The sequence below is a fragment of the Antechinus flavipes genome, chromosome 3, assembly GCF_016432865.1.
Source record: "Antechinus flavipes isolate AdamAnt ecotype Samford, QLD, Australia chromosome 3, AdamAnt_v2, whole genome shotgun sequence".
NCBI classification, from domain to species: Eukaryota; Metazoa; Chordata; class Mammalia; order Dasyuromorphia; family Dasyuridae; genus Antechinus; species Antechinus flavipes.
The window spans coordinates 212,900,269-212,918,987 of record NC_067400.1 but is presented as its reverse complement, the minus strand read 5'-3'; the positions used below and the strand labels follow the sequence as shown (position 1 = coordinate 212,918,987).

Sequence of the window (18,719 nt, the reverse complement as noted above, 5' to 3'; positions counted from 1 at the left end):
ATACCCTCCCAAACATTCTCCAAATGCAGAAAGCTATTATCCCTAAACTGACTTAACACATCCCAATTATGATTTGTTTTTGGCTGCATTTTCACAGCTGTTCTCTGTCAAAGTGCATCTTTTAGGAGCAGTGGAAAAAAAAAAAAACACACCACAGGGGAGTATCAGCTTAGAGTAGGAGTGAAGGCTTGTGGTAAAATGGGTGTTATACTAGCTATGGGGATGAGAACAGATCAAAACAGTGAAAGGCTGGCCATCAACTCAGCAATTCTGGCTTTTCCACTTTTCCCTTGAGAGAGCAAGAGAGAGCTCACTGGGTGAAGTTAACTGGCAGTGATTGTCAAGACTTGGTTCCCTAAGGACTGGTTGATATTTTATTGTAAACAGAAAATCCAAAGACTTGGATGTTGAACTAAAAATCCAATAATGTGTTTATTTGTAAGGGTATGAGACAAGATTAAGGAAACTAGTACAATCCTTGGAATGGGAAAAAAAAAAGTTAGAAATATGTTAGATATAAACACTTTTCTCTCATGCCTGAATATTATTACATTTGGTGTGTATTTAGGGCAGAGTCAGCTTGGGGAGGAACCCGCATTCCTTTAAAATGATAGGGTTGATACTTCAAGAAGACTTCAAGTACTTGTCCTTTCCTTTTATTTGGGGATTTTATTAATTATGCTGTATTGCTCTGTCTTCATAATGACCAGGATAATTCACAGTGTAAATGATACAGTATGTAATAGATGGATGTTCCTTGTTTGTTTGTTTGTTTTAATCTTTCTGGCTGAGTATTTTATCCCTGAAGTCATTTCTTTTGACTTTACAGCTGAAGAACATTAGCAAGTATAAACCATAATAGTACCACAAATTATGTTCATTTTTTTTTCCAGATTGAGTAGAATAAGGAAGGGAGTAATTGACTACTTCCATTCATGTTTGAAAATTTTTGTTATTTTTTTCCCTTGTGATTTATTCCTTTCCTTTTCAAAGTCCACCTGCAGTTTCAAGGCTTGTAAAAATCTGATTTTAAAATTCAGTATAGAACTAGGGAACAAGTACTGACTTTGGAGGTGAAAGATCTGAATTCAAATCCTATGACCCTGGGCACATCTATAGAAGTTATTGAAGTAATGAAATTTCCCACCCACTCCCACCTCCTTTAAAACCCTTTAGCCCTGTTCTAATTTTAAGACTTTAGACAACAATGTAGTATGTACTGTTAACTAGTTTTGTGATCTTGGAAAAGAATAAATATATTTTATAGTGCTTAAAGTTTTAAAAATATTTTACATGTTTGCTCACTTGATCCTTTACAACAAACACTTTAGATGGTGGTGTTGGGCTGTTTCAGTCTCATCCTACCCTTTGTAACCCCATTTGGGATTTTGGCAAGGATACTGTTACATGTTAAGATAGGGATTTCAATTATCTCATCTCCATTTTATAGATGGAGAAATTGAGTCTGGGAGAAGTTAAGTGACTTGCTTATACTTATGTAGCTAAGTATCTGAGGCAAGATTTGAACTTGGGTCTTAGCAACTCTTAAGTCTAGTTTAACTACATAAATGCCTTGTTTTCAGTTGTATTCAATATTTCATGACCCTATTGTGGATTTTATTGGCAAAGATACCCAAGTGTTTTGTTTCATCACTTCATTTTGCAGATGAGGAAATTGAGACAAAGAGGTTTTAGTGACTTTCTAAGAATCACACAACTAAATAAGCATGTGAGACCAAACTTGAAATCAGGTCTTCACCCAGCAGTTCACATTTAAATGCCTACTAATCACTTAACATTCAAGCATTGTAGTGTCTGCTGTGTGCCAAGTACTGTGCTAGAGACAAGAAAATACAAAAACAAAAAGCACAAAAGAAAAAAAAAATTTTAACTTCTCCAGGATTTGTGAAATGAGGCATCTTTCAAGATGACCTCCTGTATCCCTTTTCAACTAAAAATCTTATATATTTAATCTAAGCCACTTAATTTTCCTCAATTGCTTTTCCTGTAAAATGAAGAGGTTGGATTAGGTGATCACTGAGGTTTCTTCCAGTCAATTAAAAAATATTTATTTAAGGGCTTACTATCAGTTGAGTATACAAAAGCAAAAAGGGTTTTTGTCCTCAAGGAGCTTACTTTCTAATACGGTGGAAGAAAGCCCATACTTAATTGATTGGTACATACATTTCTTATGCCTGCCTTCCAGTAACCCTGTAATATTCCTGCTTTTCAAGGTTTTTTTTTTTTTAAGTGTCTTTTAGGACAAACAGCTTTTGCCTCAGGATCAGGTTCATGACTCAGGGCTTTATCAGGATCCCTAAATCTCTGCCTGCCCATCTGGGCTCATTCCTGCTCCTATAAATTTATTCAGCTGATGCCTAAGATTCCTGACCTCTTACCACTTGCTTATTACTTCATGGTCCTGGTTGTGATTCCCTAAATCTTTGATGTTGTGCTTTTGATAGTCTGGTAATTATTTTCGTCTTCTCTGATGACCTAGATTTTTGATCTCTTGCCTTATCCTGAAAATTTTGAATCCTCAGCAACTTGATTATAGCCTTGCTCTCCCAGTCCCTGCTTTGGGTTTCTGTTCCAGGATTAACTGTGTCCTAGCATGACCTGGCTTTTCATGTCAGCTCTAAAGCCAGGTCTCACATAAATACTCAGGTGTGTGTCAGACTGGGGAGCAGTAGACAGGTGCAAGGGAGACAAGGGAGGTAGAGAGTGAACAAACTATAGCATATAACAGGGAATTTTGAAAAGCAAAAATTAAAGACTGTAATTCAGAAATTGTATAAAAGGAAGAAAATATGAGATAGTCATGGGGTAAAAAAGATGGAGTTGGTGGGTGGATGTCCAAATTGCTCCACTTATATTCTCCAGCTCTCAGGAGAAATCAAGAAAGACCTCCAGCCCATTGGATGGATCTTCTGTGTCAAGCTCGGGAAAATATGGAACAAGAGTAGCACAAGATAGACACACATGGATAGGTTGCAACTTACTTCCCTGGAAAGATCTTTCAAATTATTTTGTGGTTTAGTCATTTTGTTTTTAATCATGTCTGATTCTTTGTGACCCCATTTGAAGTTTTCTTGGCAAAAATACTGAAATGGTTTCTCCCATTCTAATGCTCATTTTATAGATGAAGAAACGAAAGCAAATATGATTAAGTGACTTGTCCAGAATCACATGGCTAATAAATGTCTGAGGCTGGGTTTGAACTCATGAAGATGAGTTTTCGTGATTCTAAGTCCATTGCCACCTAACTGCTCCCTTCCTAATTGTTTATAAAAAATAAAATAGTTCTTGCATCCAAGGAGTTTATATTCTACTAGGGGTGTATAAACACTTACCTATGTAAATAGATGATATAAAAATATGTATGAAGTAAATAAATACAACTTAATTTTGAGAGTACGGAGAACCAGGCATCTGGGTGGCACCTGAACTGAACTTTTAAAAGAAGTAGGGATTTCAATTATGGGACATTCTGTGCAAAGATATGGAAGTAGAAGATGGGAGTTTGCACAGCAAGCAGATCAGTTGGTCTGTAATGCAAAAGGAGAATATTGTATTATAAAATGAGTCTGGGAAAATAAGTTGGAGACTCAATTATGAAAGCTTTTAAATACCCTATGAAGTATATAGGACTACTTGCCATTTGGGGGAGGGGGTGGAAGGAGGGAGGGGAAAAATTGAAACAGAAGTGAGTGCAAGGGATAATGTTGTAAAAAATTATCCTGGCATGGATTCTGTCAATAAAAAGTTATTTAAAAAAAGAAAGAAAGAAAGAAAAGAAAAAGAAAAAAATCAACTCAATAAAGAATTCACATTGTCCAAATTAAAATAAATAAATAAATAAATGCCATATGAAGGAATTTGTATTTTATCCTAGAGTCAATCAATAGTGAGCTACTGAAATTTACCAAGGAGGGTGGGTTGGGGATTAGAGAATGATAGGTAACATGATCAATATAAAAACAGATCTGCTCCCTTTTGAATCATATCAGGAACAAATATGGTTCTAAATTTTGTAAATTAAATATTAAAAATCAACTGGTTATTTTTATATATATATACATATATATGTATGGGTGTATATGTGTATGTAGATATATATATATATGTGTGTGTGTGTGTGTGTGTGTATGTGTGTGTATACACACACCCACACATATTTCTGTCTATGTTTTCTGTATAGCAAAGGAAACTGAGGCCATATATAAGAACCAGTAGTGTGTTCTCTTCAGTCTAACTGGTATTCATGACTTCCCCACTTATATTCCCTCCCACCTTGATTTTGTTACTGCCTTAATGTCCATCTCAGCTCTTGAATTTGGTTATTCTTTAGATCTTGAATTTGGTTATTCTGTGTTCTTTGACCCAATCTATTTGCTGAAATCTTTGTGGTGGGATCACACCCTCCTTTCTTGGGGTATTTATCTCCCTTGGGCCCTGTCAATTGTCCTTAATCAGCAGGATTGTGTAGACCATTGACTGCTAATTTCTTAATTCCCAATCCCCCCCAAATGGGAGGTCCTTTGTCCTTCTTTAAAGTCTGAAATAATGAAAGTTCTTAACCTTTTCTGTTTTTTTAAAGCATAAAATAAAATATATAGAAAATAAGACAAAGGAAACCAATATTGAAGTAGTTATCAGAATACTTTAAAAAATAATAATGAATCCCAGAATAAAAATGCCAGGTTTAAGGCTTAATGGCTTTTAGAAAACAGTCAAACTTTTTTGCACAAGAATATTAATAGTCCAATAGTCTGTCCCTTTTAATACCATATTCCAGTAGCCTTGTATATGTTTCACACCAATTGCCAAAACGAACAGAAAAGACCATACAAATGTATGTGATTGTTATTAAAATATTGTGAAATATGCTGCAGCATAAAGGAAACTACCTTTATGCAAAAAAAAAAAAAAAGCATTTGTTTCCTCTATCTTTTGGAAGTAATAAAAGCTCTACACTTTTTCAAGTACTGTGGTATTATTCCTTTATAGAATAGGTATATTCTATACAAAATTGTCTCTAAAATTAAATTCCATGTATTGACTCTTTTTTTTTTTTTAATTCTCATGAAGAAATGAGATGTCTGTTCTCTAAAGAAAAAACTTCTAGGGGAACAGGGTCAAGGGAATAGGATATAAAAAAGATGAAATTGTAGACAGGAATAGAGGTAAAGCTACAGCTGCAGACAGAGACATGTCTCTGTCTCTGGCTTTCTCCCTCCTTCCTTTCCCTCTTTTCTCCTTCCCCCTTTTCCCCATCCCATCCTCCATCCTCCCTGCTTCTTTAAACCAATATACTGTCCCCTCCAACTTCAAAATTCTCACATGTTTTTAATTGTCATTCAATAGGTACTATTGAATATCTACTATGTGACAGCCTACCAGAGTTGAAAGAGCATTGGATTTGGAGGCTTAAATTGGAGACCTAGGCAGATTACTTCTCTCAATTTAAATACACCATCACATTTTAAATGGAAATAATTACTCTGGTATCACTTCCTACACAGTTTTGTTGTGAGAATAATTCAGCTTTCTTTCAGAATACAATTTATAAATTGAATTGCCCTACAAAATAGACTACCTATTCATCCCAATTTTTAAACTCCTTAGACTTAATTTTCCTATATTTGGAATCTTCTACTGACTTATTACCTATTCTGTTGAGTTCTTTCTAGATGATAATCTAGGTAACAATAATAATAATTAGTGACAGCAAAAACTAACAACTTTTACATAGTACTTGCTAGTTTGTAAAGCACTTTAAATTCATTGTTTTATTTGATCTTCACAGTAACACTCTGAGATGGGCACTTATAGGTATCATACTCATTTTGCAGATGAAGAAACTAAAGTTAGCCTATACACTTCTATTCATACTGCTAGTAAGTTGCAGCTCCCTCAATTTATGACACTGCAGAAAGTATTGAAATGACTGATTTTTACTTTCAGTGCTTTCAAATTCTCATTTGACACCTTTATAATTAAAAAATTCTAACTTATTCATTGCTCAGATGAAAATCCATAAACATTTATTTGTTCAAGTATGTGGCTGTTTTTGAGGTTGATTTTTTTTTTTTTCAATAAAAGAGGTGCGGTGGAAGAATGAAGAAAGACCATGTCTAATCTGTTGGGAAATTGATTGATTTATACAGCAAAGGAAATTGGAGCTAAAATATAAGTTTGAATTTTCTGATTAGGAAAAATAAATTTTAAAGATTCAAAAATATATAAAATTTATGTGTTGCTTTAGATGTACTCTTCCTGTTCATCCAGCTTTCTTTTTCAACTTCATGATGCTTTGTTTTACAAATAGCTGCAAAACCTAATTGTAACTTCTTAAAATATCAACTCAGGAGCCAAATTTCTCAGTAGCAGTGACTTTCCTTACCCCACCTTGAAATAAATGATTTTGTACATATGTTATACAAGTAACTTCTAGAAGAGGGAAGCTCAATAAAGCTGACTCAATTTTTTAGGATCTAATTCAGTTTTAGGGATTATTCAGATATCTTACTTCTCTGCAAGATTTAACTACTCCCTTAGCATTGCTAACAAAACTTATTTTTTTACGTCGAAGATAGCTATTCTTTGGATAATTCAGAAAAATGGTTAAAATAAAAATCAATCCTTAGAATTACTTTTGTCTTTCAGTTATCAATGTTAACCCTGTCCCCAGAATGATGGAATGTTGGCTATAATATACATGCATACATACACTCAGATAAATATCCATATATTACATATGTATATATTGGTCTATATATTCGTTGGGGAAGGGAGAAAGAATAGAATAGGGAGGGAATATACTTCAATGATTTCTGCCAAATTTTCATAAGAATATGTTTTCTCTTTCCTATGAAAAGAGTTTTCCTATATTGGACTTTGTCATTACTTATGTCTTTTACTTATTCTTTGTGCACAGGTATATTGAAGACAAAATGGGGGGGGGGAGAATAAAATACCCCTTTCCTAGGCTACTAACTAAAAAAAACAGGAATACATTTGAAAGTAAGGAAGAAGGTAGGAATGCTGTGTTCTTGATGAAGCAGATAGTAAGTAAGGCAGCTTTCCTGCCCAAGTGAGCCCCAGGAAACTGATTTTGAACGTTGACAGAAGGTTCTCCCCTCTAGGGTTTTAGGGAGGTAGGGGTATAAATCATGTGGTCCATTGGCCTGTATTGTAAAGTATTGGCTTTTAGTGGAATTGGGCATGGAATTGGTGCCAAGGATTTCTCTTTGGAACTTGAATACAGAAAACTCCTGGTTTAATTCCCTTTACCTGTTAAAAAAAATAATGCATATATATTCAAAGCTAAAATAAACAATTATTGGGTCCCATATGATGGAATCTTCAACTCTTAGTTATATCCAATAGATAAAAGTCAAAGTCAGCTTTAAAAAAATGCCCTTTGGTTTAATTAATTTAATTATTCGGATTAATTTAGAAATGGAGCCAAGTGCTTATGGCAGAAATTTACTTTGCTCAAATAGTTTGGATTTAGAGATCATTCCACTTATTCTGGTTAATGTTCAGTATTTTAAATATTTCTAGATATTCTGTTTTAAAATTTGGAGTAACATCACTACATAAAATCCTAGATTTGGATGATAACTTAAAGATCATCTAGCATAACTCTAACTCAAAACATAAATTATACTTGGACCTTGTAAAAAGTTTTAGTTTTCAGTTTCAGAGACTTCTATATGAAATGATGCAGTTAAGAAAGCTGAATTGAACTATTTATGTAATGAGTATTGTAAAGAAAAACAACTTTAAAATATTTTAGAATTTTGAATGCAGTGATGAGCCACTATGCTAGAAGATGGAGGACAAAGAGCATTATCATAATTTTTTTATATATTGCCCAGTTGAAGGATTTCTCCTTTCCTCATCTCCCACTCCATTTACTTACTGTAAGCATCTTTATAAATGTGGGACTTTTTTCAGTTTTGATTTTTTTTAATATGTACAATCCCTTCCAACAATTGTCATTTTTCTTTTTTATTATTTTTGTCAAAAAATAGGTACGAGATGTAACTTCAGAGTTGTTTTAATTTGTAATTGTCTTATTAAGTATGATTTTTGAACAGTTTTTTCCATATAGCTCATAGCTATATATATATTTCTAGAGTAAGAACTAATTTTTCAATAAAAACTGTTAGAAAAACTGAAAAAAAAACAGTCTAGTAGAAATTAGATTTAATCCAAAACAATATTTTTTGTCTTTACCTAGTTCTAAAAAGAACCATCTCATAGTTTGACATTGAATTTGTAAATTAGTTTAGATAATAAATCCATGAGCCCAACCACAAGGAGTTAATATATGTTCATCCTAAATCCTTTGAAATTGTCTTGGATCATTGTATTGCTGAAAATAGTTGTCATTCACAGTTTATCATTGTACAGTATAGCTGTTACTGTGTACAATGTTCTCCTGGTTTTGTTCATTTCACTTTGTATCAGTTTGTGGAAATCTTCATAGATTTTTCCGAAACCATCTTGTTCATCATTTATTATAGCACAATATTATTTCATTATTTTCATATACCATAACTTGTTCAGTCATTCTTCAATTGATGGACATTCCTCAATTTTAATTCTTTGCCACCATAAAAAGAATTGCTATAAATATTTTTGTACATATAGGTCCTTTTCCTTTTTCTTTGATTTCTTTGGGGTATAGGTGTAGTGGTGGTATTGCTGGGTCAAAGGGTGGGCAGAGTTTTTTCATGGAAAAAAAATCCTGATTTTCACTGATCTCTAACTCAAATTTGTTGTTTCTTTCAATTATGAAACTTAAAAAAAAATCAAAACAAAACTCCATAAGACTGTGTAACATGTCCATGATATACAAAACAACAACAACAACAACAACAACAAAAAGCCATTAAAAAACCTTGGGTCTTTGGCTATGAAAAACAATAAATACATTATAAAACTTTGCTTTTTACTTATTTTCCCAAAGTTGATTGATTGTTAATGCTTTCTGCCTTGATTGACTTGTTAGCACTGAATTCCTTAGGGTGAAATATAATACTTACGAAATGAAAATATGAAATACAAATAGCATCTGTTTGTTCACTAATTCCTGAAGTTAACTTTAGAAATATTTCTAGGATCCTAATTTTCTTGGTGTTGATATTGGCTAATTGTTTTTTGTTCCTTAGCATCATTAATTTCTGTTCTGATTTATCATGATCTTAAATTGTGCAAACTTGTAGATTTGGTAGTTTGATGAAGAAGGGAAAAGGAACTATTTATATATTCATTTATTCATTTCCTGCTGTGGGTTAGCTTCAGTGCTAATACTTTACACATTTTACCTCATTTAATCTAATTTAAAGAGATATTTTGAATTTATTTACATTTGCTTCTTAAAAATTGTTTACCAAATAGTAAATGAAATTGAAAGCCATGCAGTTGACCTTTATAGATAATGGGGTGAATAGGACATTTTTTGCATATGTCCTTGTTATTGAAACTGAAATGGGAACACTGTCTAAACATATGGTATTTGGGAATTCTGAGTATGGATTCAGAAATAAGTAATGTATTTTATAATTATATTGAAAGTCTTATTTAATGTTCAGTGCAATTATGAAGAGGCAAGGCTTTTTAAGATTCAAAACAGATTGTATAGGGTCTTTTCAAAGTGCCTTAGTACCTTGTGATGCATTTAGTCATCTATAAACTAGAAAACTAATTAGTACCATAACATAAGGATTATTTAGGCTTTTATGAAACATTAGGCTTTACAGCTGTGCAAATTTATTTTAATAACTTTTCACTTAAAAATTAGCTGTATATGTGAGAAAAAATCACTAATCCTGCTCTATTTGATGCATTCATTGTCTTTAATCCTTAAGATAGTTTCCTTAATATAGATTACATTAAATCTTAAATAGAGCTATGAAATAATATAGAAGTTTAATTATAAACAGTTTAAAAAGAGAAAAATTCATTTGAAAATCATACTTCTGTGAACTCTTTGTAGTTCTTTCTCCAGTATAGCTTGCTGTCCATCTATACCTTACCATTTTGTACAACTCTTGTCCTTATCTTCCAGTAAATTCTCAAGGCAAAGGAGCAAGGAAAAGGTCCCAAATGTTGGGAAGCTTACATTTTTGGATATTAATAGAATAAGGCCAAGTCTTGATTAGTTCAAGCAAGGATTCCCCTGAAAATTTGCACAGCATAATTCCATTGGACTGGAACCACTTACCATATTTTGCATAATTATAACTTTGAATAAGTGTGAATCTGAATAATGTGACCACTTCATGGAATTAATTATTTGTACTAATGGGACATTGTTGTATACCAGCTATCCATCAATTTTTGCTACATGGTCTTTCTATATAGTTCTGTGATTATATAACTTTTTTTCCCATCCTTACTTTTGATTGTTTAAAAAAGAAGGTTTTTTTAACATCAATTTTTAAACTTCAGTTATAAGGGACTCTACATTATAATAAAAAGTACTAATTAGCAAAGCTTATTTTGACCATATCTGAAAGCATTATCTCTTATTCTACCCCTGTATTGCAACATTGCATTCCAGAAAAAATAGAGATGTATACCATCATCAACTGCTTAGAGTCAAGATTGATCATTGTAGTCATCTGAATTCTTCTAAGACTTTATAACTTATTAAAATTCTATCTGTGATAGCTAAGATTCTCTCAGTGAGACTTAAGTCTAGCTAAATAAGTTAATTATATCTTAAGGAATCAATTGACTCATTATTATGTGTTCATTTCATGAGACTGACATAGTAGATTTGCTTGTAGTAAATGATCTTTAAATAGGAACTCTTTTTTGTAAAATTCACTTAAGTTCCAAATGGAATTTGTACGGCTTCTTGTAGTTTGGATAAAGATATTATTCATAATTTTATGTCACTGAGTATCTGATACAAAGAAACATGATGGATTCATTAAATTTCACAAAAGAAATGATCAACAAAACAATATATATGCCAACAATAGTGTGTATCCACATATTTTGCAAGTATTATCGGCAAGAAATTTATTCATTTGCAAGCCTGAGGTTCTGCCAAGAATAAATATTATTTATAACTAATATATCATTGAAATGTAAAAGTAGTTGGCATTAGTAGCTTGTCATTCCTATTATTTGGGATTGCTTTAATTTTATGGTTCTGGTTTTACATTGTAAAAGTTACAAATGTAATACAAATTCACGCTTATTCATTATCCAGCTAGGACAAGGGGGAGACAGTGGAGATCAAATGATAGTGAATGACTTGAGTGAGCTGAGCAGTAGCAGTAGCAGTTTATAAAAGAATTTTGCCTATTGATTTTTTCTAAGTACAAGTTGTGTCCTTAATATTCATTACTTTAAAGGAATGAATCTTCCTTCTTCAAAAATTTAGTAAATGAGTCTTTACAGTGATTAAAACAATTAGTGTAAAGGCATATGGTTAAGTACAGTAACTGATATCATATAATGTCCACCTAGAAATGTCTTTTTTTTCTTAATAGATTACTCTGATATGTTTGTACTGTGTTCTCCTTTGTACTCAGAAGTACTCTATATGTCAGGTATTCCAGAGATTATATTCTATCTATCACAAAAGGTCCACATTAACAAAACAAAATCTACTGTAGCACAATAGAGTACAACTCAATATTATACCATGTTTATTAAGCAATATTCTGTGCCACAGGCACTGGGGTAAGTGCTGAAAGTAAAATGAAAAAAGAAAAAGTCTCTTCTTTCTAGGAGTTTATAAACCAAATGGGGGAACATGCTCCCTCCTACTTCAAATAGTAGGAGTAACATGAGTGAATTATGGTATTGAAGTCAAAACCAGGTGGAGCAGCTGGTGGGAAAGGAAGCAATGTCTAGACTTTATAAGGGAAGATTTGGGAAGTTTTTCCTTCCAGCTCTAGCACTCACTCAGAATTAGAGGCAATTCTGATAGAGTGTAATACCAGTGCTGAAAGTCTCCATGATGACCTTCTGAGGTGGGGTTGAAACTAGAAGAGCATTTGATGAGAGATGAAGGAAACACTTCCTTCAAGCATCAGTTACCCGTTTTAGTCCTGACCTGGTCAGATGAAGGACTGAGATAGCAAAAAGTAATTTTTTAATGAATTGGTCAGATCTCTTAGAGGCAAGCGAGACATTCCTGCCAAAATCCAAGAGGATTTTCAAAATTGTTTTTGTGACAGTGAAGTATGGAATTCTCACTGATTTAGGGATTATGATTCTCTATATGTATAATGCTGCTTTACTAAATATAATTCTTCATAAAATACCAGGCAAATCTTCTTTTTCTCAGTAAAAGTTCTGTTTTGTCACCTTGGGGGATATTTTTCTATAACTGGGACTAAACCTTGTAATTTTGCTTTATAGCTCATAACCTCTTATATACAATATTTAACCACGTGCAAATGCTATTCACTAAGAAGTATTTGTATTGTTTCATAAAGATATAGCTTTTGTTCATACAGTCACATGTATGCACATATATTTGTAGACATGTGCAACATTTTTAATATATATACATACATACACATTTACTATTATTATTATGGATAGAGGAGAATGAAATTATAGCAAATACCAACACTTCTTCCCCTGGGCTCTAAAATGTTGAGTTCTCAGGGAGAAGTGCTACAGATCTCTCAATTAAGATAATTAGTAACATTTAGGCAGAAGTTGAGCCTTCTTCTAAATTTAACTTTGTGTCTTTCTCCAATCAGTCTCTGGTCTTTTTGTGATTGAAATAAAACTCAGCTTACTGGAAACATTTGGATAAATAGAAAACCAAATTATATTCTTAGGTCTATCTGGATAGGCAGTTAAAAGAACAGGTCTTTTGGGGACTATCTTCAGTTCTTGCATAGGAATACCACTTTGAATGTTAGTCAGCTCAGATCATTTGCTCTGAGATGGCTGTAGAGATATCCTCCATGATAATCTCTTCTTTTACTTGATTGTACTGGGAATTCTGGTTCTTAGGTCAGCTTTATATGATTGTTTTACTTCTTTACTTTCAGACTTTTGGAATATCTTTGTACTGTATCCTATACTCTCCCTGTGAATTAGCTCTTATAATAAAGAATAAAATAGGAAAACAAAGCTGTGTAAGACTAAACAATATATCAAAAAAAAAAACTTTTTTTTTTTTTTGCACTGTTCCACACTTATGGTTTCCTCCCTGTTTAAAGAAGTATGTTTAGGGGATGAGAGAGGGCAATGGTATCTTCAGTGAACTGATTTCTCACTGAGGACCAAGTTTGTTCATTGTGATTTGACAACATTCTATTTTAATTGTTTTGTTGTCCATTTACCAGCTATATAGTTGTGGCTATTGTTTTCCTAATTCTATTTACTTTACTTTACTTTAATATATCTTTCCTTGCTTCTTTCTATTGATCATGTTGACTTTTTCTTAAAGCATAACAATATTTTATTATGTTTTCAGGCTACAATTTGTTTAGTATTTCTACAGTTGATAAATATGTACATATCATATTTTCAGTTCTACTACAAAAAAGTTTATATATTTTAAAGGAAGGGGTCTAAATTTTTAAGAACAGGTAATAGTGGTGGTTCTACTCTACAGGTAAAGAATTTTGTAGTGAATCGAGATTCTTCATAAAAAATGAAAGTCAAAATTTTTCTAATTATAGGGTAATTATGAATTTATTGTGAGGCTATTTTACTAAAACTGTGTTTTTGTATTTTTTGTTTTTCCTATTGGCAGGTAATTGAAGATAAAAAATTGGTCTAAAAGCAAAATCCAGAGAAAATTGGGAATTTGCCTTCATTTGCCTCTGAGTAAGTGAAAGTATTTGTAAAATGGAATTCTTTTTACCTAATTAATATCCTGTCAGCACCTGAAGATTTTCAATCCCTTAAAAATAAATATTAACTGTATTGGTTTTATGTGCTGAAAACTATGAAGATTACTCATAAAATTTTTGGATGAGTTTGGGCTGATTGAAAACAAACAAAAGTATCATATAGTATATATCTTCATTAGTTCTTTACAATAAAGTCCTTTTTTATGGGCTCTCAAATACTACTATTAAAAAATGAAGAGAGGCAGTAGTTAAAAAATAAAGTGCCTATTTTATTTCAAGTAAATTTTTTAAATGAGCTTTCCCCGTATAAATGATATTTCTCTTTGTTTAGATGGCTCATATTAACTTTATTTTGATTTTTACTTGTCTTTGAATCGCATTTGAATTTTTTCTCAGGTTTGGTGGGTGAGGTGCAATTTCTAAGTTCAGAAATATTATGTTAAATTTTTTTTAGAGTGTGAAACCTGACTTAAATTAACCTTGGGAAAGCAAAGGACAAAAATTGCAGAAAGGGTTTCTCCCGAGGATTAGTAATAGCATCTTGCTTCTCATTTTTCAAATAGGCTGAAATACGTCCTGTTTTTTCCTAAATCCAAGGATATCAACTCTAGATCAGGCTTTCCAGAAATGGAATCAATGGATAGCCATAATTCATTGATTGCCCATTGTGAGAGCATAACCTAGTGAACCATAGGTGATACAAAGAAGTATATGACTTACACCCTAAAATCAAGAACTTATGATTAAGTTGATTGTATAAGAAACAAAAACAATAAATTAAATAAATTGCTAGATAATTTGATTCAGTATCAAATTAATGACAGACAAAAGTGTTTAAGAAAAAGGAAGACTTTAGTATGACAAGAAGACAATAAGTTACCAAAAGAGATGACACTGAAGAAATGGGACTTTAGTCATTTATAATGGATATTTAGTATTTTTTGGAATGGAAAAAAAGAGAGAGAAGTATTCTGATATAATGAATTGACAGTGATAATGAACAACTCTATGAGTTCTTCTTCAGACAAAAGAACTCTAGTATAAGGTTAATGACTAAGTGTTGGAAAAAGTAGATTGAGGGCAAAAATAGGGGCATTGAATATCATGCAAACAAGTTTATATTTTATTGTATTGTCAGTGAACATTTTTAAGTTAGATAATTAAATTGAGGAGTGACATAAAAGTAATATTTTAGAAAAGTTAATTTGGCAGTGGTTTGTAGGATCATTTGGGAGGCAGACTTTCTAGACTTAAAATAATTCAGATACTGGGGACTAGAATCATGACAGGGAGAATGGAAATGATAGAACAAATGAGAAAAAAAACTTTGTATGACTTAGTGAATGAAGACCGGAGGAATTGGGGAAAAGAAGTAGTCAAAAGATGTCTTATAAGTCTGGATGGTTGGGAGAAAGGAGCATCACTAACAAAAAAGTAAAGGAGTTGGGGAGTTGAGAGGGCAGTTTTAGAAGGGAATGAGATGTGGGTTTTAAACTTCCTTCAGTGGAAAAGTGTGATCTTCTTAAGGGTTTCAAATCTTACATTTTGTCCACTGTGCTATTTTGCTGCTGCTTCTGGTAGTAGAGGATAGTTTTCAAAATAAAGAGTGACCTGAGATACATGGAAAATTTTGCCTTAGAAGAAGCAAAAGTATCCCAAATAAAACAAGACTGAATCTTTGTTCTGAGGGCTTAGTATTTTGGAGAGGAAGTGTTAAGATGGAATGTAAAATTCATTGATAAGTGTAGAAATATAAGCACTTAGCCAAAAATGAAATAAAAATTATATAGCCTGGATCAGTGTTACATAGAGGTTGCCAGAATAAGCATATTTCATCCCATCAAGATAATTGTACATAAATTATACATTTATAACTACATATATATATATATAAATACACATATGTTTATTTAGAAATTGCCATTATAAACATTTGTCATTTATTTGAATGGTATAATTGCCAAGTTCTAGACAATTAAATATAAGCTCTGATTACTGTTGTTTTTGTATCCATGTTGACTTTATTATTTAGGAAATGAGTTTACTCCTCTCAGTGCTAACACTCCTACTGCAGAAAACCAGAGAGTGAACGGGGAAAAAAAAGATTTTTTTATGCACAGCAGCAGTCTTTTAAAATTATTTTAATAGTATTTTATTTTTTCCAAACACATGCAAAGATAGTTTTCAATACCCTTCACCCTTGCAAAATCTTGTGTTCCAAATTTTTCTCACTCTCCTTCCTCTGACCCCCTACTAGAGATAGCAAGCAATCTGATACAGATTAAACATTAATTTCTTCTAAAATATATTTCCATGTTTGTAATGTTATGCAAAAAAAATCATATCAAAAGAAAAAAAAAACACAAGGAAAAAAATCCAAGCATACAGGAACAACAACAACAACAAAAAAAAAATGAAAATACTATGCTTTGATTAACATTCACTCTCCATAATTCTCTCTCTGGATGTGGGTGGCACCTTCCATCACAACTCTTTTGAAATTGCTTTGAATCACCTCATTGTTGAAAAGAACCACTATCAAAATTGATCATCACATTTTCCTGTTGTTACTGTGTACAATGTTCTCTTGGTTCTGTTCACTTCACTCAGCATCAGTTCATGTAAATCTTTCCAGGTTTTTCTTAAATCAGCCTGCTCATTATTTCTCATAGAACAATAATATTTCATTATATTCATATACCATAAGTTATTCAGCCATTCCCTAACTGATGGGCATCCCCTTAATTTCCAGTTCCTTGGCACTACAAAAAGGGCTACTATAAATATTTTTGCACATATGAATCTCTTTTCCCTTTTTTATGTCTTTTTGAGATACAGACCTAGTAGAGACATTGCTGGATCAACGGGTATACACAGTTTGTCTGTCAGCACTAAAAAGTAAAGGCTAAACCCAGCCTGATAAAGATCATATAATAGCCCTGCCAGTATCATACTTTCCAAAGGTGATTAGACTAACTTTCCATGGTGGATGGAATGATGGCTATATGCGATTTTGAGAAGATATTTTAGATGTGATTCTGATATTAGTTCTGTCGTATTATGATGCTTCAGCAAATCTGTTGGGAAGATACAATTCTCTCTGGCCAAACAGATAAAACAACTAAATTCTGTTTGGGAACTAACAACTTCCAAATAATGGTGTTGATCAAAAAAATCCAAGGACTGAAGACAAACTTAAGAGTGTTTGTCTCAAGAGGAATGCTTATGCTTCCAATTATTCCAGTTTTTATGACAGTGGAAGTAGATTCAAATTAATGAGGCACTCTTCAATAAGATAATAAGAAATCTCTTGAGATCTTGCCAGTATTCAGGCTGATTAAAGTAATACCCAGGAATCCATCAGGTATTCAGTTTTACTGCCCTGTGTGTCCCAGTAAAGAATCACTTTTGCTCTGGTCTAACTCCAGTGACTTTTTTTTTTTTTAAGAGGTACAGTCATTTTTAACATTTGTTTGATTCAACTGCTAATGAAAGATGAAGTGCTCTCATTTTGACTAGTGACTTTATCAAAAAGGAATGCCTTGAAACTAGATTCAAAGAATTATAAGCGTCGGAAAAGGGCCCCTTGTCAAATCTGGATCCCAGCACACAAATTCCATCTATCATTTTCTTGATGAGTGCATTTGGATTCAAAAAACCCAATTATTCAAGGAAAGAGTGGGGAAAGTATAATTGGACAACAATTCATATGGATAAAAATAAAGATCTAAGAGTTTTCAATGCCTCCAGGTTCAATATGAATCAACTTTGTGATATGGCAGCTGAAAAAGCAAATGTAGTCTTAGAATGCATTGTTAAGGCATTGTATTCAATATCATGTGATAACACATATCTGAATCATAGAACATTATATTCTCCAAAGAATGAAAATTTTGTATAGAATGACTCCAGATATGATATAAGTTTTTGGCAACTTATTACCAGTGTTGACTTATGTTTAAGGAATAACCAAAAAATATAATTCAGGAATTTTTTTTGTTGTTGTTGGAAAAGAAAGCAGATGGTCATATACTGAAAGTGACATAATGCTATAAATGAATAGTCAGAGAACTGCAGTAATATCTCTGGAATGTTAATAGACCAAGGAGAAAACTATCATCATATTGAAGAGATTTTCTCTGGTGAAGTTTTGGGAGGGCATGAATAAGGAGGAGGTATATCTAGGTTGTGTTCTATACCGTTGGAGGGAGTTAGCCACCCTTTAAACTTAAGAGTCCTTTGAAATGTATATCATCACTGATAAACCATTTTTGTAGTCATGGATTGATCACACTATTCTGGAAAAGAATAAATTCTGCTAAAGAAGGCACCTCTCTGTTCCTAAACTTGTCTTTGTTTTTCGGTGATTCATTCAGGCACAACTCTGTGTCCCCATGAACAAACATGCCAGCCCTTCTACCCTCCAAAATCTCTCAAAGGCTCCCCAAAGCTCATGTTTGTTGCATTTATTATGGTATTCATCCATCTCATCCTCTGCCATCCTCTTTTCCCTTTGCCTTCAATCTTTCCCAAGATCAGGTCTCTTCCATTGAATTGAGTTTTCTCGTTATATGGCCAAAGTATTTAATCTTCACCTTCAGTATTTGTCCTTCCAGTGAATGGTCTGAATTAACTTCTACACTTTGAGTCAGTCTTATCTAATCTACGAAGGTTTTAGAGAGAGAGTTTTAAATATGCCTCACATTTTGGGTGTCAAAAACAAAAAAAAAAAATTGGAAATAGAGTATGTACCTATCATTTAGATTAACATAAATTATGATAGAAGAGTGTTATAGACTTTTACTGTATTCACTTTTTAAATTTTTATTACTGTATTCACTTTTACAGAATTTAAAGACATTA

The 18,719-nt window shown here is 32.5% G+C and overlaps 1 protein-coding gene across 11 annotated transcripts in view; it reads left to right on the top strand.

The window, feature by feature from the left end:
• The window catches only part of TBL1X (transducin beta like 1 X-linked), a 359,711-nt gene that overhangs the window by 98,851 nt on the left and 242,141 nt on the right, over window positions 1–18,719 (top strand). For 9 of the 11 annotated variants that reach the window (XM_051984558.1, XM_051984547.1, XM_051984550.1 and 6 more), the window contains one exon: window positions 13,757–13,830. The exons of the other annotated variants lie outside the window; for them this stretch is intronic. The gene's annotated coding sequence lies outside the window, so the exon portion shown is untranslated. The remainder of the gene's footprint in view (window positions 1–13,756; window positions 13,831–18,719) is intronic. 11 annotated transcript variants of the gene reach the window in all.